This window comes from Lissotriton helveticus, chromosome 8, assembly GCF_964261635.1.
Source record: "Lissotriton helveticus chromosome 8, aLisHel1.1, whole genome shotgun sequence".
Lineage (NCBI taxonomy): Eukaryota > Metazoa > Chordata > Amphibia > Caudata > Salamandridae > Lissotriton > Lissotriton helveticus.
Genome location: NC_136069.1, coordinates 1539383263 through 1539405468, shown reverse-complemented (window position 1 = coordinate 1539405468; position 22206 = coordinate 1539383263). Strand labels below are relative to the sequence as shown.

At 50.8% G+C, this 22206-nt stretch overlaps 1 non-coding gene across 1 annotated transcript; it reads right to left on the bottom strand.

Annotated features, from left to right (window-relative positions):
- Nucleotides 1-21852: 21852 nt before the first annotated feature.
- TRNAL-CAG (transfer RNA leucine (anticodon CAG)) lies at nucleotides 21853-21935 on the bottom strand. Its single transcript has one exon. It is a non-coding gene; the product is annotated as a tRNA-Leu (tRNA).
- Between the last annotated feature and the right edge of the window lie 271 nt (nucleotides 21936-22206).

Here is a 22206-nt window from a genome sequence, read left to right as displayed (position 1 = left end):
CGGCAGGCTGGGAGACAGGGCCCAGGGCCGGAGCACCCGACCCGGGGCCCGGCCGGGCCTCTGGACGCTGCCGGGGCTCCCAAGCCCGGAGGTGCATGGGACGCCTCCCCGGTCCCTCCGGACCCCGTCCCGGGCACCCTGCCACGCAGCAGGACCAAGGACAGAGCCCGGGGTGGGGAGGCCGCCCTCCCCCGGGCCCCTAGGGGCCCCGGACAGAGCTCCTGAACCCAGACAAGCAAGGGGAGGCTCCCCGGGCACAACGGAACCCCTTCCTAGGCCCTTGGCAGTGCGGTAGGCTGGGAGACAGGGACCAGGGCCGGAGCACCCGACCCGGGGCCCGTGGAGCCCGTCCTGGGCATTGAGCCATGCCGTTGGCCTGGAGATGGGTGCCCCGGACGCCCGGGGGAGGTCTGTCCGGGACACATGGAGCCCGTCCTGGGCATTGAACCATGCCGTTGGCCTGGAGAAGGGAGCCCCCGGACGCCCGGGGGAGTACTGCCCGGTACCCGTGGAGCCCTTCCCGGGTACTTTGCAACGCCGTTGGCCTCCTGGAGATGGGTGCCCCGAACGCCCGGGGGGTGGGCTGCCCGGGACCCATGGAGCCCGTCCTGGGCACTCTGACCTGCTGTTGGCCCGGGGGAGGACTGCCCGGGACCCGTGGAGCCCGTCCTGGGCACTCTGACAAGCTGTTGGCCCGGGGAAGGGAGCCCCAGACGACCGGGAATCGTGGAGCCCGTCCTTGGCACTCTGACAAGCCGTTGGCCCGGGGAAGGGAGCCCCAGACGACCGGGACCTGTGGAGCCCGTCCTGGGCACTCCTGTATGCCGTTGGCCCGGGGAAGGGAGCCCCGGACATCCGGGACCCGTGGAGCCCATCCTGGGCACTCTGAAATGCTTTGGCCCGGGGAAGGGAGCCCCGGACACCCGGGGGAGGACTGCCCGGGACCCGTGGAACTCGTCCTGGGCACTCTGACATGCCGCTGGCCCGGGGAAGGGTGCCCCGGACGCCCGGGGCCCGTGGAGCCCGTCCTGGGCACTCTGACAAGCCGTTGGCCCGGGGAAGGGAGACCTGGACGCCCGGAACCCGTGGAGCCCGTCCTGGGCACTCTGAAATGCTTTGGCCCGGGGAAGGGAGCCCCGGACGCCCGGGGGAGGACTGCCCGGGACCCGTGGAACTGGTCCTGGGCACTCTGACATGCCGCTGGCCCGGGGAAGGGTGCCCCGGATGACCGGGGCCCGTGGAGCCCGTCCTGAGCACTCTGACATGCCGCTGGCCCGGGGAAGGGAGCCCCGGACGCCCGGGGCCCGTGGAGCCCGTCCTGGGCACTCTGACAAGCCGTTGGCCCGGGGAAGGGAGCCCTGGACGCCCGGGACCCGTGGAGCCCGTCCTGGGCACTCTGAAAGGCTTTGGCCCAGGGAAGGGAGCCCCGGACACCCGGGGGAGGACTGCCCAAGAGCCATGGAGCCCTCCTGGGCAATTTGAAATGCAGTTGGCCTGGAGGAAGGAAGCCCCGGGTGGCCTAGGGAGGTGTTGCCCAGGCATATCCCTTCTGGTCCCCATGGCAGAGAACCACCAACCCTGGAGGGGTGTCCGGGCATACCCTGCCCCATAGTAATCCGGAGGCAAATTACCCCCCTTTCTTGCAATCTGTGCACGCGAGGTGACAGAGGGGACCCAAGGCGTGAAAGAACCCGACCTCATGGAGCCCTCGCTGGGATCCGGGAGGCGAATGGCACCTCATTAAGACTTCCAGGGAAGTTCGGCCATCTGGCCCCCCCCCATAGGAAAGCGTTGCGGGCGACCAGATGCCCGAGGGGATCCGGGCGACCAGATGGCCGAGGGAATCTGGGCGATCAGATGGCCGGGCATGGAGGTGAAGCCGCCTGGACTCTTCCCCACCCCATCCCCATCCCGGGACGAATGCCCGGGACGCATGGAGCCCGTCCTGGGCACTTTTACATGTCGTCGGCCGGGAGGTGGGTGCCCTGGACGCCCGGGGGAGGCCTGCCCGGGACCCGTGGAGCCCTTCCCGGGTACTTTGCCAATGCCGTTGGCCTCATGGAGATGGTTGCCCCGGACGCCCGGGGGAGGCCTGCGCGGGACCCATGGAGCCCGTCCTGGGCATTGAGCCATGCCGTTGGCCTGGAGATGGGAGCCCCGGACGCCCGGTGGAGGACTGCCCGGTACCCGTGGATCCCGTCCTGGGCTCTTTGACATGCCGTCGGCCTGGAGGTGGGAGCCCCGGACGCCCGGGAGCGGGCTGTCCGGGACCCATGGAGCCCGTCCTGGACACTTTGACATGCCGTCGGCCTGGAGGAGGGAGCCCGGGACGCCCGTGGGAAGCCTGGTCGGGACCCGTGGAGCCCTTCCCGGGTACTTTGCCAATGCCGTTGGCCTCATGGAGATGGGTGCCCCGGACGCCCGGGCGAGGACTGCCCGGTACCCATGGAGCCCTTTCCGGGTACTTTGCAACGCCGTTGGCCTCCTGGAGATGTGTGCCCCGAACGCCCGGGGGGAGGTGTGGTATATAAATAAATAATACCGGGACTATTTTTGACTATATTAACAATAACAGATAGCTCAATAAATAAGAGGCAGGATCCGATGTGTCCGAGTTGAACAGGCTTTATTCAGGCAAAAAGGGAAGGGACTGGAACGGGACAGCCTGAAATAAAATAGGAAGGAAGGCAGGAAGGAAGGCAGGAAGGAAGGCAGGAAGGAAGGCAGCTGCTGCATTTCATCGACAGTGCAGCGTATATATAGTAAGACATTACATTACATTACATGCAGTAGGCGTAACTTATGACAAACGTAAGATAAGAACACATGGGTGGAAAAAGAAGGCGTGTACAGGGCGTGCACTGAGACATGTGATGTGAACGTCACAGAAGTGTCATGAATGGGGCGGAAACATGGAGGGGGCTACCTGAGCAGCTGGGACCTTTAACCTAGTGGTGCGCGCAAACGGGCAATGACGTGTTACCGGGGAGAACTGGGGGCTATGACTTCTACACTAGAAGAGGAGACTAAAGTCTGCGGTGTCAGGACGACATGTACCTATAGCATATCTGGTATCTGGTGTTTGGAGTACATGTTGATAGAATCTAAAAGTTATCAGGGCAAAGGCTACTTGACACTAAGGCTGGTGCATGCATATATTCTACATGTATTGCGTGTGCTAGGAATCTTCTATGAATATTAATACAGTATTTCTCTTACATGGAGACAGAAAGACTAGACCATAGCTGAAACTGTTGATACGGTTCAGTAGCTTAGGAATGCGAAGAAAGAAAGCTGAACTGATAACTAGAAGCATAACATATTCTTGGCAGACAGGCAGGCAGAGCCAGGCCGGGCACCGCGCTGCGCGAAAAGAAGTAAGTGAAGGGTCATGGATGCAGGTGGGGGCTGCTTCGCTCCTCGGAGAGGGTTCAGGAGACTGGAGCTTGAATCTGGTGTCCGGGCCCTTTTGAGGCCTAGAAACGAGGACAATTCAATGAATTAACGTGCACACTGTAAAACGTGGCAACATAGGCCTAATACTCGTTGCTTTCACGAGAACTGGAAACTGGCATACTAGAGTTGGACACAACTATAATTACGTCTTTAATCGATCATAGGGGGATACATATGCATATCGATCATGCACATATAACATAGGATGGGGAACACGTAGGCACATACAGCAAGGCAAAATTTACTTTTCCACATTCCCTCCTTGTGCCCTACGTTTCCATCAGGAAACATCAATATTCATGATACCATCTATCTGTTCATATAGCATCATTTGCTCGTCTCGAATTGTCTTGGAACGGGACTTAGGACTAGGAATACAAGAGGTAGCACACATGCCGCAAATCGCAGGGCCACATTGTAAACAAAGGCAGCAACTGAATATGATCATTACTGCTATACCTAGGAATGACAATACTTTCCATCCCCAGGCAGATATTATACGCCAGAGCCAACCGGACCATGTCCAGGTGCCTGGATTCTGGTGTAACTGATGGGCAATTTTATGAAGTCTGGTTATAGCTGAATAAACAGACGGCGCGTTATTAGGAATGAAAATGCAGCAACTAGATCTGATGACTCTACAAGCTCCTCCTCTATCGGCCAGTATGACGTCAAGAACGAGACGATTTTGGAGCACGACAAAACGCATAGCAGATTGTTCTTCAGTTAAGTTACCTAGAGCGGAAGTAGTCTCATTCACTACTGTTTCAAGGGTTCTGGTTAGCCTACGTATTAACTTACTATTCTGGACAGGGCCTATGAAGAAAAAGAAACCTTTATTGAAGTCTTGATACTGTTCTAGAGCAGTTTCAGTTTGATCGACAATTGGGGACTCAGTCTCCCTTTTATGTCTAATGTGTACTAGATGTGTGTTTCTGTGATAATCGGATGGGGCTAGAAAAACTGGTGGCAGTAGGAAGGCAATGTAACATGTTCCATCCCAATCGAGGGGCAGACGAACATATGCGGTCTGACCACAAACAAAATAAGAATGACGTGAGGCTTTGAAAATAGATTTCCCACTGTCACTATACTCGACCACAGTAGTACAATCACTATGTCCTACATGTACGGAACCATTCTTTCTGACACATAATTCGCCTTTAACTGGTAGTACTGAAATAGCAGGCAAATCTGGAGTAGTATCGGACTGAACATTCAAGACCATGAAATTCGAGGAATAATTACCTAAATCATATACTTCATTTTCTAGATCTAACCCTGTTCTATGGGAAAGACCTTGCTTGTCTGGAAAACATGTTCGATTCAAAAGGGACATATCAGTTGAGGATGACGTTAACGTGGACCATGCTCCACACGAACCATTATGTGAAAACGGATAGGGAAAGAGTGGCAGAACTCCCTTCGGTGTCTGGAAAGGGGGGAGTCGACCACACACCCAACAATTAGTGGCATTGCTGGTCTGGTGTGAATAATGCAACATTCGGATAAAAGTGTTATTACGCATAGCAAGACGATAGGATAACTCGTGAGGAGGCAGATCACTAAATGTGTGCTCTACTGTAACATTAGAAAACATATGTACATGTGAAATAGGAAAACATAAATGTAACGCATGACTTATGCATGTAACCATAAGACTCAGGAACAATAAAAAGAACAGAATGATGATACATCTCTTAGAGTTTTGACTAACTCTCTCACTGTGTGGGTCTGTCTCATACATGTCAGGAACCTGTCTAACCGTTTCACCCGAGAGGGACTTAGACAATTAAACTGGCTGACTTACTAGACCTCAACTTGGATTTATACTCCTGCTGCGGAGTTTTCTCTAACAGGGGAAGTTTAGATTCATTGTCTGGGCAGTCCTTGAGAACGGGTCAGTCCTTGAGAAAAGTTTTAGCTTTAAGTCCATGAAATTTCTTGACGTGGCTCGCGTGTAGCCACCCTTTTCTGTTTTTCTACTTTCACCGCAGTCCGGGTGGTGAGAAGAACGAGGCGGGGTTCCTTCCAGCGGGGCTCCAGCGGACTTGAACGATCAAAGTTCCTTATAAATACATAATCACCCGGAACGACCTCGTGCGGTTTCACTTCGGTGTTGTCTGGAAATGCAGCGGCAACCTGTGAACGACAAGATTGTAGTGCAGACATCAAGGAGGCAAGGTAATCTGTCAGCATATTACTGTCAACATCAGTTATTGTACGGGGTCTAGGTGTACCCCACATGTTAGGGGGACGACCAAACACTATCTCATAGGGAGATAGACCTGAACGGGAGTGAGCAACCATTCTCATATAAAAAAGGGCAACTGGCAGTGCTACCATCCAATCTACACCTTTCTCTGCACACACTTTTGCAATGCGGATTTTCAGGGTCTGGTTATGTCTCTCTACGAGACCGGCTGCTTCAGGATGGCGTACACAATGGAACTTCCACTGGTACCCTAACAGAAGGGATACTTGTTTCATGAGCTCGGATGAGAATGGCTGGCCGTTATCTGAATACACGACCCTAGGTAATCCATAGCGGGGAAAGAACTCACGAACCAACTGCCTGGCAGTGGTCGCAGCTGTGTAATCTGGAACTGGATATGCTTCTGTCCATCTGGACAAAGCGCATACAACTACAAGGACATACTTGAAACCTCGACATCGCTCCATCTGAATATAATCCATCTGGAGGACTTCAAAAGGGTGGTCAGGAGGATGAAATCCACCTTGTTCCACCGGAACACTTTTACCTGGATTGAACTGACAACATATCATACAGGTACGTACTTTCTGCTTGGCTGCTGCTCGTAAATGCTTATTGAACCAAAGGTTCTGGATACTGTCTAACATGGCTTTTTCTCCTAGATGTGCTTGACTATGTGCGGTGTTAATAATGACTTGAACCATAGAGTCGGGGAGAAACCATGTGGCTTTTCCCTTCGTCAACCATCCTTGATCTGTCTGGACCCCTCCTTGTTCGGACCATTTCTTGATTTCATCGGGAGTAGCATGTAACTGTATATCTATGACATCTTGTATTGGGTCCTTAACTGTCATACAAGTAGTCTGATCTGGAATGTTTGTCTTGTTAACTGGAATGTCTGGAGTCTGAGCTGTGAGCTTGGCTGTTCGATCTGCTAGATCGTTACCTTGGGAAATGATATCAGTGACTTTCGTATGTGCCTTGCACTTCATGATAGCGATAGCTGTCGGTAAATGTATTGCATCTAACAGAGCTTGAATGAGGAGACCATGCTGAATCTTGGTTCCATGAGAAGTCATGAAACCTCTTTCTTGCCAGAGCACTCCAAAGTCGTGTACGACTCCGAATGCATAACGTGAATCTGTGTATATATTTACTTTCAGGTTCTTGGCACGTATGCAGGCTTGGGTCAGAGCGACAAGCTCTGCTGCTTGAGCAGACAGGGTATCAATACGATGTGTTTCTATAACTTTGGTTTCAATAGTCACTGCATACGCGGCTACTAGTTCTCCTGCACTTGTTCTCATACATGAACCATCCACATAAAGTGTCAGGTCGGGATCAGGTAATGCAATATCTGTCAGGTCTTGTCTTGGCTTTGTCATGGTGTTAACAACTTCCACACAGTCATGTGTGGCAGGATTTGAAGTAACTGACGGTAACAGTGTAGCTGGATTTAAAATGTTGCAGCGTCTGATTTCTATGTGTGGCTGAAACAGTGTCAGTTCATAACCTGTTAAACGTGCAATTGTCAAGTGCTGAGTCTGTGTTCGGTTTAAAAGAACTTCCACGGAGTGTGGAACTTGTACTGTCAGGGAGTGTCCTAACACTATGGAATCACTTTGTCTGATAGCTAGAGCTGTGGCTGCAACTGACTTGAGGCACGCAGGCAGAGCCTGGGCCACCGGATCTAATGTGCTAGAAAAATAAGCACAGGGCTTGTATTGTCCTGCTTGATCTTGTGTGAGAACAGATAATGCAGTACCATCACGTTCAGTAACAAAAAGTGTAAAAGGCTTACTGTAGTTCGGTGTTGCTAGAACAGGTGCTTGGCATAAAGCTTTCTTTAACTCATTAAAAACAAGTGTATGTTCCTGGGTCCAAGGGAGGACAGTCGATACGGCTGCCTCCTGCGTCGTTAACTGTATCAGTGGCTTGGCTAGAAATGCATACTGAGGAATCCATTGTCTGCAGTAAGAAGTGAGGCCGATAAAAGCTCGTACCTCCTTCTGTGTCTTGGGCTGTGGAAGATGTGCTATTAACTGGATACGGTCAGGTGTCAACTGCCTACCCCTCTTGGACAGTAAGTGTCCCAAGTAGACCACTTGCTGGACACAGAATTGCAATTTGGAAAGGGACACCTTGTGCCCCATCTCGGCCAGAAAATACAAGACTGTAAGTGACGCACGCTCGCAGTCACGTTCAGAACGGGCTGTGATCAGTAGATCATCGACATACTGGAGCAGGGCAGTGTCAGTTGGCATGTGAATATTGTCTAGTTGTCTCTTAAGTGCTTGACTGTAAATACTAGGACTTTCTGTGAAACCTTGAGGTGCTCGTGTGAATTTATAGCTTCTTCCATTTAAACAGAATCCGAAAAGGAACTGGATGTCTGGATGAATGGGGACACTGAAAAATGCGTTCTTGAGATCGATAACTGTAAAGAACGTAGCTTCGGAATCAATGGCTGTCAATAGGGAAGAAATATCTGGGACCACTGGGTACTGTGGTATAATACATTTATTAAGTTCTCGAAGGTCAATCACTAATCGATAAACTGGAGGTGCATTTGGATCAGTACGTTTCAGGACTGGAATGATAGGAGAATTACATACATTGGAGTCAGTTTCTACAACCACTCCTTGAACAATGAGCTTGTCAATAATTTTGGATAAGGCTGCTACAGCCTCAGGTGGCAATCTGTACTGTCTGATTCGTGGTAAAACAACACCTTGCTTTAGAGTAACACGATGGGGTGTGATATGCATACAACCTACATCAGTTGGACCTTGCGCCCATAAATGCTGTGGTACATTCAATAATCTTGGATCAAAATCACGTAATACATAATGACCTTTAAAATCACGCAGGAACAAACGGACCCCTTCTGGGGAGCAGCATATTACTGCTCCTAATTCTTTCAGTGTTTTAATGCCTAACAGATTCTCTGGGCAAGATTTCGTGAGTAACAGATCTGTTGTTCGGGACAATGGACCAACTTCTAGAGTAACTGGTTTCGATATTTCATTAACAATAGGCTTTCCTGAAAATCCAAGGGAAACATTTCTAGAGCCTGAGAGCGGAGCCCCTGGAACCTCGTCATGACTGATGGTAGTCCTACTTGCCCCTGTATCAATCAGAAACTTTCTGTCTTTCCCTAATACTTGACTATGTACATAGGGACCCTCTTGATCTACAGGAATCTCGATGAGAGGCAAGCCTACCTCCCTCTCTAGGCTGTTTCATGAATATGGCTGATAATCTGGATACTCGGACTGTGCATACTGGTACATTTGCTGTGTAACATGCTGTGTTGCAGCTATAGGCTGCGGTACTGTAACTGTCTGTTGTGCATTCTGTGGTGGCTGGGAAGTCTGTAAAACTTGTTCTTGTCTAGGCGGACGTGGTCTTTCTTTCGTTTTACCAGTAGCTATGTTGTGTTTCAGAACTGCACATTCGTTTATAAAATGACCTGGCTGTTTACAGTAATTGCATGTCCCTTTAACTGGAACTGCAGGATGACTGGCTTGATTCGGACCCCTCTTCTGACTGTCTTGTGGAACAGACTGTGCAACTAATACTTTCATTTTTGTATCTTTCATACGTCTCCTTTCGTGTTCCTGCTCTTCCCTGATTCTGTTCTGGTGGTACTGGAGCATCTGGAGCATCTGTGACGGAGAATTAGCTTGCCAGGTACTTTCGACTTTCAATACTCGATTTTTAACTTGTGGACTTGAATTCTCGACTAGTTTGGTGACAAAAAGATGAGGGTATGATTCACTACTTGTTTTCAGACCACTATTAATAATGAAACATTTCTCAAATCTAGAATAAAAATCACTAGTATCTTCGTCTTGTTTTTGTTTACAGGCTGAGATGGCATCCCAATCTTCCTTTTTCGTGGCTAGTAATCTTGGCAAAACTTGTATCAATAACTCGGGCAAAGCTTTAGCTTTATCCCCTAGACCAGTACCTGGAACTCGTGTATTATCTTCAGTTTCTAATGCTGTCCAATCTATCTTTTTCTCTCCCACCTCCCATTCTTTTTCTTTGAGTTTTTCATATATGCCCGCAGGCAACAGGACTTTTAACATTTTAATGATATCAGGATACGTGTATTCTCCCATACGGAGCATGTCCTTTAATTCACGGTGAAACCCTGCTGGATCTTTATCATGACAGGGAATTAGCTTTTTCATTTCTAAGAGTTCTATTTTCGTGATAGGGGTGTAAACGAATACTCGTTCTAGACCACCCCCCTCTTTCTTGACTGGATGTACTTCTCGTAACGGATTCTGTCTGTCTATGTAGAATGATTTACTTTCTGGGGGTGAGACGTGAGACGTGAACAAAATGTGGATTCAGAAACGTTCGGTATTTGTGGCGCTGTTCTAGAATGACACTAATTAAATCGGTACCTAGACCTTTCCATCTGTATTGGAGTAACTCGTTTAATATATCATGTAAAGGACCTGGATCAGAATGTTGTTCCTCATACAGTGTAATGAGGTGCTGGATCATATACATACCCACCAGTCGTTGCTCGGCCGGTTTGGGCCACTATTCCGTCTGGAAAAGTGGTAGAGTCAGTAGTCCATCGGACTGCTGATCGGGCTAGTTCTTGGTCATGCATTGTACTAAGCTCACTATAACCTATTCATGATTTCAGGATGTGATCGGTGGCCTGGAATACTTGCTCAAGAGAACACTGTTCCGATGCTGGAGGAGGAAAAGTTTTCTTGTAATCTAGACGTGAATGTCGGTCGGAAAGTCTAGTTCTACCTACATACGCTATTCTGTCGGGATTCTCGCTGTCTACCTCTTCAGTAGAAGAGTCATATTCTTTCTCGGTTGCTTGTTTTGCTTCTCGTTTCTCGTGTATAGTTATGATTTCCCTACGAATTTTCTTGTACATACTCTCTATACAACCTTGTGTCTTGTGTTTTCCATCGGCTATATTGTCACTCCACCTAGTCAGGACTTTCAGTTCTTCTTGATCTTTTTCTGGACAATCTTGCTCTCTTATTAAACAGTTAATCAGGAACTTTAAAATCATGAGCTGAGTCTCGACTTTTCTTTGAACCATGGCTTCGTGAATACTTCCTGGATTCACTCCTGTACGGATAAAACGATATATTCTGTCTAGATGTTCTCCCATATCGGGCAGGGTGTCCAAATAGCTGGCAACCCGTCTTAAACGTAATGAATATATGACCATGTGATCCTCGCCTGGAACTGGATCATAACGACATTCAGTAAGACCTCGCATGATATCTACGTATGTAGACACTTTTGGCGTACGCTGTAACGCTAGTTCATGTAGCGTCAGACGTCTTGGTTGAGGCGGGGTAGGAGGAGAACCTCCCCCCGCGGCACCTAAACTAGAATCGTCGGTGAATACTGTACGGGCTGGTAGAGTGACTGGCATAACGGGTACATGTATTACGGGCTGGGCCGGGGGTGCTGTAACAGGTACTGTAACATTAACTGGACCCACGGGACCAGCGGCTGGAGGAACAGGAATTACATTATTAACGGGAGCAGGCGGGACAGGATTTACTGACGATTCTAGTTTAGGTGCCGCGGGGGGAGGTTCTCCTCGTACCCCGCCTCAACCAAGACGTCTGACGCTACATGAACTAGCGTTACAGCGGGGTAGGCAGGGCAGGATTTGCATAGGCTGGTACTGTGTCGTCCAAATAGGACGAAAGAAAAATATCAGCTGCGGTCGGTTTATGACGTAACTTAGTCGGGACCAATGGCGGCGGTAGATTACAGGGTGTTTCCGGGGTTGCTTTTGGCAAGCCCTCGGCAAGAAGAGGATACATACCTCTAATAAGGGCATTTCTCTGTCTGTCTGACTGTTCGGCTCTAACTCGTTCACCTTCTTCTATTAATTCCCTTTCTTGGGCTTTCTCTGAGGATTCCCTACTTAATTCTGTTTTTCTGAATTCTTTTTCGGTTCTTTTATGAGATTCTTTGCGCCATAACTCGATGGCATCTTTCTGGGACTGTCTGGCTTTCTTTTTCCATAATGCTTCTTCTACTTGCATGATGCACTCGGCATCCCATGTACCTGATACAGGCCATCTATATTTCTCTTCTAGTTCCTTAGTATAGTCCGCCCATAAGTCTAGATATATTATGGCATCTAAGCCATGCTTGTGATACATAAAATGACCTGGACTGTCCCTAGGAGGGACAGGAACTGCTTCTTCGAGTAACCCTTTTCTGGTCTTTAACTGACGTAATTTCGAGAACAGAGGCATTTCGGTAATACACTTGAAACACAATACACAATAATCACAGTAATAATATAGCAAACAAATCTCTCATACCACGACATAAAAACGAGGAGAACCTCCCCCCGCGGCACCTAAACTAGAATCGTCGGTGAATACTGTACGGGCTGGTAGAGTGACTGGCATAACGGGTACATGTATTACGGGCTGGGCCGGGGGTGCTGTAACAGGTACTGTAACATTAACTGGACCCACGGGACCAGCGGCTGGAGGAACAGGAATTACATTATTAACGGGAGCAGGCGGGACAGGATTTACCGCCGATTCTAGTTTAGGTGCCGCGGAGGGAGGTTCTCCTCGTACCCCGCCTCAACCAAGACGTCTGACGCTAAATGAACTAGCGTTACAGCGGGGTAGGCAGGGCAGGATTTGCATAGGCTGGTACTGTGTCGTCCAAATAGGACGAAAGAAAAATATCAGCTGCGGTCGGTTTATGACGTAACTTAGTCGGGACCAATGGCGGCGGTAGATTACAGGGTGTTTCCGGGGTTGCTTTTGGCAAGCCCTCGGCAAGAAGAGGATACATACCTCTAATAAGGGCATTTCTCTGTCTGTCTGACTGTTCGGCTCTAACTCGTTCACCTTCTTCTATTAATTCCCTTTCTTGGGCTTTCTCTGAGGATTCCCTACTTAATTCTGTTTTTCTGAATTCTTTTTCGGTTCTTTTATGAGATTCTTTGCGCCATAACTCGATGGCATCTTTCTGGGACTGTCTGGCTTTCTTTTTCCATAATGCTTCTTCTACTCGCATGATGCACTCGGCATCCCATGTACCTGATACAGGCCATCTATATTTCTCTTCTAGTTCCTTAGTATAGTCCGCCCATAAGTCTAGATATATTATGGCATCTAAGCCATGCTTGTGATACATAAAATGTCCTGGACTGTCCCTAGGAGGAACAGGAACTGCTTCTTCGAGTAACCCTTTTCTGGTCTTTAACTGACGTAATTTCGAGAACAGAGGCATTTCGGTAATACACTTGAAACACAATACACAATAATCACAGTAATAATATAGCAAACAAATCTCTCATACCACGACATAAAAATACATGGATAACAGTTCGAACAGAATACTACCTGATACACTGAAAACAGAACACATGAACTTCTCGAGAACTGAACTTACTAGAATTACTGGATGCACTGCTAAAACAGTACAGAACATACCGGTCCCATAAAGAGACACGTCTTGACCCGTATCCACCTAGGTGAATACTTCGGACTGGATCTGCGTACCCAAACCCAACGGACCAGGAACAAACTAATGATCCTGTCTAGATACTTCCCCCGCGACGGTACTCACCGGGAAGCAGAAACTGGAAGGCCTCGGACTGGACTGGACTGCTACGACGTCGGACTACGAACTTCGGAAACTTCGGTTACAGGTGGGCCTCTGGATACTTCGGACCTTGCTCTCTCGGCTTGGGCTCTGGTCGGGACGAACCGCATTCCACACCGCTTCGTCTGGATGTCGGACCGCAGTCTCCGTTTCCTCCGTGGGCCTGAGGGAGACTTGAAGCAGAAATATCTGCCGGTGCGCAGTAGAGTTCCGTCACGGCTGCAGAGGGTCAGGGGGCCTGCGTAGCATCGCCAGCGCGTGAGGAAGGGGCTCGTCCCTGTTCGGGCGCCATTATGTGGTATATAAATAAATAATACCGGGACTATTTTTGACTATATTAACAATAACAGATAGCTCAATAAATAAGAGGCAGGATCCGATGTGTCCGAGTTGAACAGGCTTTATTCAGGCAAAAAGGGAAGGGACTGGAACGGGACAGCCTGAAATAAAATAGGAAGGAAGGCAGGAAGGAAGGCAGGAAGGAAGGCAGGAAGGAAGGCAGCTGCTGCATTTCATCGACAGTGCAGCGTATATATAGTAAGACATTACATTACATTACATGCAGTAGGCGTAACTTATGACAAACGTAAGATAAGAACACATGGGTGGAAAAAGAAGGCGTGTACAGGGCGTGCACTGAGACATGTGATGTGAACGTCACAGAAGTGTCATGAATGGGGCGGAAACATGGAGGGGGCTACCTGAGCAGCTGGGACCTTTAACCTAGTGGTGCGCGCAAACGGGCAATGACGTGTTACCGGGGAGAACTGGGGGCTATGACTTCTACACTAGAAGAGGAGACTAAAGTCTGCGGTGTCAGGACGACATGTACCTATAGCATATCTGGTATCTGGTGTTTGGAGTACATGTTGATAGAATCTAAAAGTTATCAGGGCAAAGGCTACTTGACACTAAGGCTGGTGCATTCATATATTCTACATGTATTGCGTGTGCTAGGAATCTTCTATGAATATTAATACAGTATTTCTCTTACATGGAGACAGAAAGACTAGACCATAGCTGAAACTGTTGATACGGTTCAGTAGCTTAGGAATGCAAAGAAGGAAAGCTTTCAGGATGTGATCGGTGGCCTGGAATACTTGCTCAAGAGAACACTGTTCCGATGCTGGAGGAGGAAAAGTTTTCTTGTAATCTAGACGTGAATGTCGGTCGGAAAGTCTAGTTCTACCTACATACGCTATTCTGTCGGGATTCTCGCTGTCTACCTCTTCAGTAGAAGAGTCATATTCTTTCTCGGTTGCTTGTTTTGCTTCTCGTTTCTCGTGTATAGTTATGATTTCCCTACGAATTTTCTTGTACATACTCTCTATACAACCTTGTGTCTTGTGTTTTCCATCGGCTATATTGTCACTCCACCTAGTCAGGACTTTCAGTTCTTCTTGATCTTTTTCTGGACAATCTTGCTCTCTTATTAAACAGTTAATCAGGAACTTTAAAATCATGAGCTGAGTCTCGACTTTTCTTTGAACCATGGCTTCGTGAATACTTCCTGGATTCACTCCTGTACGGATAAAACGATATATTCTGTCTAGATGTTCTCCCATATCGGGCAGGGTGTCCAAATAGCTGGCAACCCGTCTTAAACGTAATGAATATATGACCATGTGATCCTCGCCTGGAACTGGATCATAACGACATTCAGTAAGACCTCGCATGATATCTACGTATGTAGACACTTTTGGCGTACGCTGTAACGCTAGTTCATGTAGCGTCAGACGTCTTGGTTGAGGCGGGGTACGAGGAGAACCTCCCCCCGCGGCACCTAAACTAGAATCGTCGGTGAATACTGTACGGGCTGGTAGAGTGACTGGCATAACGGGTACATGTATTACGGGCTGGGCCGGGGGTGCTGTAACAGGTACTGTAACATTAACTGGACCCACGGGACCAGCGGCTGGAGGAACAGGAATTACATTATTAACGGGAGCAGGCGGGACAGGATTTACCGACGATTCTAGTTTAGGTGCCGCGGGGGGAGGTTCTCCTCGTACCCCGCCTCAACCAAGACGTCTGACGCTACATGAACTAGCGTTACAGCGGGGTAGGCAGGGCAGGATTTGCATAGGCTGGTACTGTGTCGTCCAAATAGGACGAAAGAAAAATATCAGCTGCGGTCGGTTTATGACGTAACTTAGTCGGGACCAATGGCGGCGGTAGATTACAGGGTGTTTCCGGGGTTGCTTTTGGCAAGCCCTCGGCAAGAAGAGGATACATACCTCTAATAAGGGCATTTCTCTGTCTGTCTGACTGTTCGGCTCTAACTCGTTCACCTTCTTCTATTAATTCCCTTTCTTGGGCTTTCTCTGAGGATTCCCTACTTAATTCTGTTTTTCTGAATTCTTTTTCGGTTCTTTTATGAGATTCTTTGCGCCATAACTCGATGGCATCTTTCTGGGACTGTCTGGCTTTCTTTTTCCATAATGCTTCTTCTACTCGCATGATGCACTCGGCATCCCATGTACCTGATACAGGCCATCTATATTTCTCTTCTAGTTCCTTAGTATAGTCCGCCCATAAGTCTAGATATATTATGGCATCTAAGCCATGCTTGTGATACATAAAATGACCTGGACTGTCCCTAGGAGGGACAGGAACTGCTTCTTCGAGTAACCCTTTTCTGGTCTTTAACTGACGTAATTTCGAGAACAGAGGCATTTCGGTAATACACTTGAAACACAATACACAATAATCACAGTAATAATATAGCAAACAAATCTCTCATACCACGACATAAAAACGAGGAGAACCTCCCCCCGCGGCACCTAAACTAGAATCGTCGGTGAATACTGTACGGGCTGGTAGAGTGACTGGCATAACGGGTACATGTATTACGGGCTGGGCCGGGGGTGCTGTAACAGGTACTGTAACATTAACTGGACCCACGGGACCAGCGGCTGGAGGAACAGGAATTACATTATTAACGGGAGCAGGCGGGACAGGATTTACCGCCGATTCTAGTTTAGGTGCCGCGGAGGGAGGTTCTCCTCGTACCCCGCCTCAACCAAGACGTCTGACGCTAAATGAACTAGCGTTACAGCGGGGTAGGCAGGGCAGGATTTGCATAGGCTGGTACTGTGTCGTCCAAATAGGACGAAAGAAAAATATCAGCTGCGGTCGGTTTATGACGTAACTTAGTCGGGACCAATGGCGGCGGTAGATTACAGGGTGTTTCCGGGGTTGCTTTTGGCAAGCCCTCGGCAAGAAGAGGATACATACCTCTAATAAGGGCATTTCTCTGTCTGTCTGACTGTTCGGCTCTAACTCGTTCACCTTCTTCTATTAATTCCCTTTCTTGGGCTTTCTCTGAGGATTCCCTACTTAATTCTGTTTTTCTGAATTCTTTTTCGGTTCTTTTATGAGATTCTTTGCGCCATAACTCGATGGCATCTTTCTGGGACTGTCTGGCTTTCTTTTTCCATAATGCTTCTTCTACTCGCATGATGCACTCGGCATCCCATGTACCTGATACAGGCCATCTATATTTCTCTTCTAGTTCCTTAGTATAGTCCGCCCATAAGTCTAGATATATTATGGCATCTAAGCCATGCTTGTGATACATAAAATGTCCTGGACTGTCCCTAGGAGGAACAGGAACTGCTTCTTCGAGTAACCCTTTTCTGGTCTTTAACTGACGTAATTTCGAGAACAGAGGCATTTCGGTAATACACTTGAAACACAATACACAATAATCACAGTAATAATATAGCAAACAAATCTCTCATACCACGACATAAAAATACATGGATAACAGTTCGAACAGAATACTACCTGATACACTGAAAACAGAACACATGAACTTCTCGAGAACTGAACTTACTAGAATTACTGGATGCACTGCTAAAACAGTACAGAACATACCGGTCCCATAAAGAGACACGTCTTGACCCGTATCCACCTAGGTGAATACTTCGGACTGGATCTGCGTACCCAAACCCAACGGACCAGGAACAAACTAATGATCCTGTCTAGATACTTCCCCCGCGACGGTACTCACCGGGAAGCAGAAACTGGAAGGCCTCGGACTGGACTGGACTGCTACGACGTCGGACTACGAACTTCGGAAACTTCGGTTACAGGTGGGCCTCTGGATACTTCGGACCTTGCTCTCTCGGCTTGGGCTCTGGTCGGGACGAACCGCATTCCACACCGCTTCGTCTGGATGTCGGACCGCAGTCTCCGTTTCCTCCGTGGGCCTGAGGGAGACTTGAAGCAGAAATATCTGCCGGTGCGCAGTAGAGTTCCGTCACGGCTGCAGAGGGTCAGGGGGCCTGCGTAGCATCGCCAGCGCGTGAGGAAGGGGCTCGTTCCTGTTCGGGCGCTATTATGTGGTATATAAATAAATAATACCGGGACTATTTTTGACTATATTAACAATAACAGATAGCTCAATAAATAAGAGGCAGGATCCGATGTGTCCGAGTTGAACAGGCTTTATTCAGGCAAAAAGGGAAGGGACTGGAACGGGACAGCCTGAAATAAAATAGGAAGGAAGGCAGGAAGGAAGGCAGGAAGGAAGGCAGGAAGGAAGGCAGCTGCTGCATTTCATCGACAGTGCAGCGTATATATAGTAAGACATTACATTACATTACATGCAGTAGGCGTAACTTATGACAAACGTAAGATAAGAACACATGGGTGGAAAAAGAAGGCGTGTACAGGGCGTGCACTGAGACATGTGATGTGAACGTCACAGAAGTGTCATGAATGGGGCGGAAACATGGAGGGGGCTACCTGAGCAGCTGGGACCTTTAACCTAGTGGTGCGCGCAAACGGGCAATGACGTGTTACCGGGGAGAACTGGGGGCTATGACTTCTACACTAGAAGAGGAGACTAAAGTCTGCGGTGTCAGGACGACATGTACCTATAGCATATCTGGTATCTGGTGTTTGGAGTACATGTTGATAGAATCTAAAAGTTATCAGGGCAAAGGCTACTTGACACTAAGGCTGGTGCATGCATATATTCTACATGTATTGCGTGTGCTAGGAATCTTCTATGAATATTAATACAGTATTTCTCTTACATGGAGACAGAAAGACTAGACCATAGCTGAAACTGTTGATACGGTTCAGTAGCTTAGGAATGCAAAGAAGGAAAGCTGAACTGATAACTAGAAGCATAACATATTCTTGGCAGACAGGCAGGCAGAGCCAGGCCGGGCACCGCGCTGCGCGAAAAGAAGTAAGTGAAGGGTCATGGATGCAGGTGGGGGCTGCTTCGCTCCTCGGAGAGGGTTCAGGAGACTGGAGCTTGAATCTGGTGTCCGGGCCCTTTTGAGGCCTAGAAACGAGGACAATTCAATGAATTAACGTGCACACTGTAAAACGTGGCAACATAGGCCTAATACTCGTTGCTTTCACGAGAACTGGAAACTGGCATACTAGAGTTGGACACAACTATAATTACGTCTTTAATCGATCATAGGGGGATACATATGCATATCGATCATGCACATATAACATAGGATGGGGAACACGTAGGCACATACAGCAAGGCAAAATTTACTTTTCCACAGAGGGCTGCCCGGGGCCCGTGGAGCCCGCCCTGGGCACTTTGACATGCCGTCGTCCTGGAGATGGGAGCCCCGGACGCCCGGGGTAAGGCTGCCCGGGAACGATGGAGCCCTTCCCGGGTACTTTGCCATCCCGTTGGCCTCCTGGAGATGGGTGCCCCGGACGCCCGGGGGAGGTCTGTCCGGGGCCCATGGAGCCCGTCCTGGGCAGTGTGACATGCCGTCGGTCTGGAGGTGGGAGCCCCGGACGCCCGGGGGAAGGCTGCCCGGGACCCGTGGAGCCCTTCCCGGGTACTTTGCCATCCCGTTGGCCTCCTGGAGATGGGTGCCCCGGACGCCCAGGGGAGGTCTGTCCGGGACACGTGGAGCCCGTCCTGGGCATTGAGCCATGCCGTTGGCCCGGAGAATGGAGCCCCCAGACGCCCGGGGGAGGTGTTGCCCAGGCATATCTCATCTGGTCCCCCGGGCAGAGAACCACCAGCCCTGGAGAGGTGTCCGGGCGTACCCTGCCCCTAGTAATCCGGAGGGAAATTACCCCCCTTTCTTGCAATCCGTGCACGCGAGGTGACAGAGGGGACCCAAGGCGTAAAAGAACCCGACCTCTTGGAGCCCTAGCTGGGATCCGGGAGCCGAATGGCACCTCATCGGGACTTCCAGGGAAGCCCGGCCATCTGGTCGCCCCATTGGAAAGCATCGTGGGCGACCAGAGGGCCGGGATCGAAAGGACTCCCAGCTCCCCATCCATCCCAAGCCTTCGCGGTAGGGTTCCTGACTGCCTGCCCACGCAAGGCAGGGCTCTTGGACCCCGGCTGGGCCTGAGGCGCAGGTTGGCCCACCGGAGCTCTAGGGCCCGGACGACCTGGGGGAGGAATGCCCGGGACCCGTGGAGCCCGTCCTGGGTACTTTGACATGCCGTCGGCCTGGAGGTGGGTGCCCCGGACGCCCGGGGGAAGCTGCCCGGGACCCATGGAGCCTGTCCTGGGTACTTTGACATTCCGTCGGCCTGGAGGTGGGAGCCCCGGACGCCCGGGGGGAGGTCTGCCCGGGACCCATGGAGCCCGTCCTGGGTACTTTGCCAATGCCGTTGGCCTCATGGAGATGGGTGCCCCGGACGCCCGAGGGAGGTCTGCCCGGGACCCATGGAGCCCGTCCTGGGTACTTTGCCAATGCCGTTGGCCTCCTGGAGATGGGTGTCCCGGACGCCCGGGGGAGGACTGTCCCGGACTCATGGAGCCCGTCCTGGGCACTTTGACATGCCGTCGGCCTGGCGGTGGGAGCCCCGGACGCCCGGGGGAGGGCTGCCCGGGACCCATGGAGCCCGACCCGGGCACTCTGTCATGCCGTCAGCCTGGATGGAGCCCCGGACGCCCGGGGGAGGAATGCCCGGGACGCATGGAGCCCGTCCTGGGCACTTTTCCGTGCCTTCGGCCTGGAGCCCCCCAGAAACCCAGGGGAGGACCACCGTGAAAACCATGGAGCCCGACCTGGGCACTCTGCCATACCGTCAGCCTAGATGGAGCCCCGGACGCCCAGGGGACGAATGCCCTGGACGCATGGAGCCCGTCCTGGGCACTTTTCCATGCATTTGGCCTGGAGCCCCCAGACACCCAGGGGAGGACCACCGTGAAAACCATGGAGCCCGACCTGGGCACTCTTCCATACCGTCAGCCTAGATGGAGCCCCGGACGCCCGGGGGATGAATGCCCGGGACGCATGGAGCCTGTCCTGGGCACTTTTCCATGCCGTCAGCCTGGATGGAGCCCCGGACGCCCGGGGGACGACTGCCCAGGAGCCATGGAGCCCGTCCTGGCCAATTTGACATGCAGTTGGCCTGGAGGAAGGAAGCCCCGGGTGGCCTAGGGAGGTGTTGCCCAGGCATAGCCCATCTGGTCCCCATGGCAGAGAACCACCAGCCTCGGAGGGGTGTCCGGGCGTTCCCTTCTCCCTAGTAATCCGGAGGAAAATTACCCCCTTTTCTTGTAATCTGTGCACGCGAGGTGACAGAGGGGACCCAAGGCGCGAATGTACCCGACCTCCTGGAGCCCTCGCTGGGATCCGGGCGGCGAATGGCACCTCATCGGGACTTCCAGGGAAGTTCGGCCATCTGGTCGCCCCATAGGAAAGCGTTGCGGGCGACCAGATGCCCGAGGGGATCCGGGTGACCAGATGGCCGAGGGAATCTGGGCGATCAGATGGCTGGACACGGAAGTGAAGCCGCCTGGACTCTCCCGACCCTGTCCCCGTCCCCGTCCCGGGACGAATGCCCGGGACGCATGGAGCCCGTCCTGGGCACTTTTACATGCCATTGGCCTGGAGCGCCCCGACACCCAGGGGAGGACCACCCTGAAAACCTTGGAGCCCGACTCGGGCACTCTCCCATGCCGTCAGCCTGGATGGAGCCCCGGACGCCCGGGGGACGAATGCCCGGGACGCATGGAGCCCGTCCCGGGCACTCTGCCATGCCGTCGGCCTGGATGGAGCCCCGGACGCCCGGGGAACGACTGCCCAAGAGCCATGGAGCCCATCCTGGGCACTCTGCCATGCCGTCCCGACAAATTCGTACGGACTCCTAACCTTCCGACACGGATCGGAATCGAGCCCTTTCTGACCCAGCAGATTTCAGGTTGATTTCCTATATACTTTACGTACGATTTTATGGGGGCCGATTCCGATCCGGTACGTAAAAGCACATCCGACCGACATGTCGGACAACCACGTACACCCAGGGGATAGGACTGCCCGGGTCACATGGACTCCGTCCTGGGAACTCTGATCTGCCGCCGGCGCCGGGGATCGAACCGTGATCACCAGATGGGGATATCCCAAAAATCTGGCATGGATACGGCCCGCCAGGACAGGTTTGGGCACCCCTGTCTTAGGCCATGAGAGGCTATAGCAAGAAAAAAACTCACTGCACTTTTCCAAAAAGACAACCATATAAGCCCATGTGAGGGAAATGATCTGATTTTCTCCCTCAAGAAAAAAGAAGGTTAAACACAGGTTTGTCAGAAGTGGGATTTGAACCCACGCCTCCAGAAGAGACTGCGACCTGAACGCAGCGACTTAGACCACTCGGCCATCCTGACTTGCATTTGCAGCACCTTCCACAAGCCAGACAGCCATGCAAGTGGGGTACCGAAAAGGCATGCCCTCAATTTATTTATCCCATTATAAGCATTTCCAACAGATCTTTGAACAATCCATACAGAGCAGTACCTATGAAGAACTCTTTAGACCTTTAATGCGTACAAAGAGAAAGTGCTATTCACCAGCCACTTGAACGGCCCAAAGCTGCTTTGAAATTGAGTCAACAGCCACATCTTAGCTGACTAAAGCAAATTCAACAAGGGATCTCAA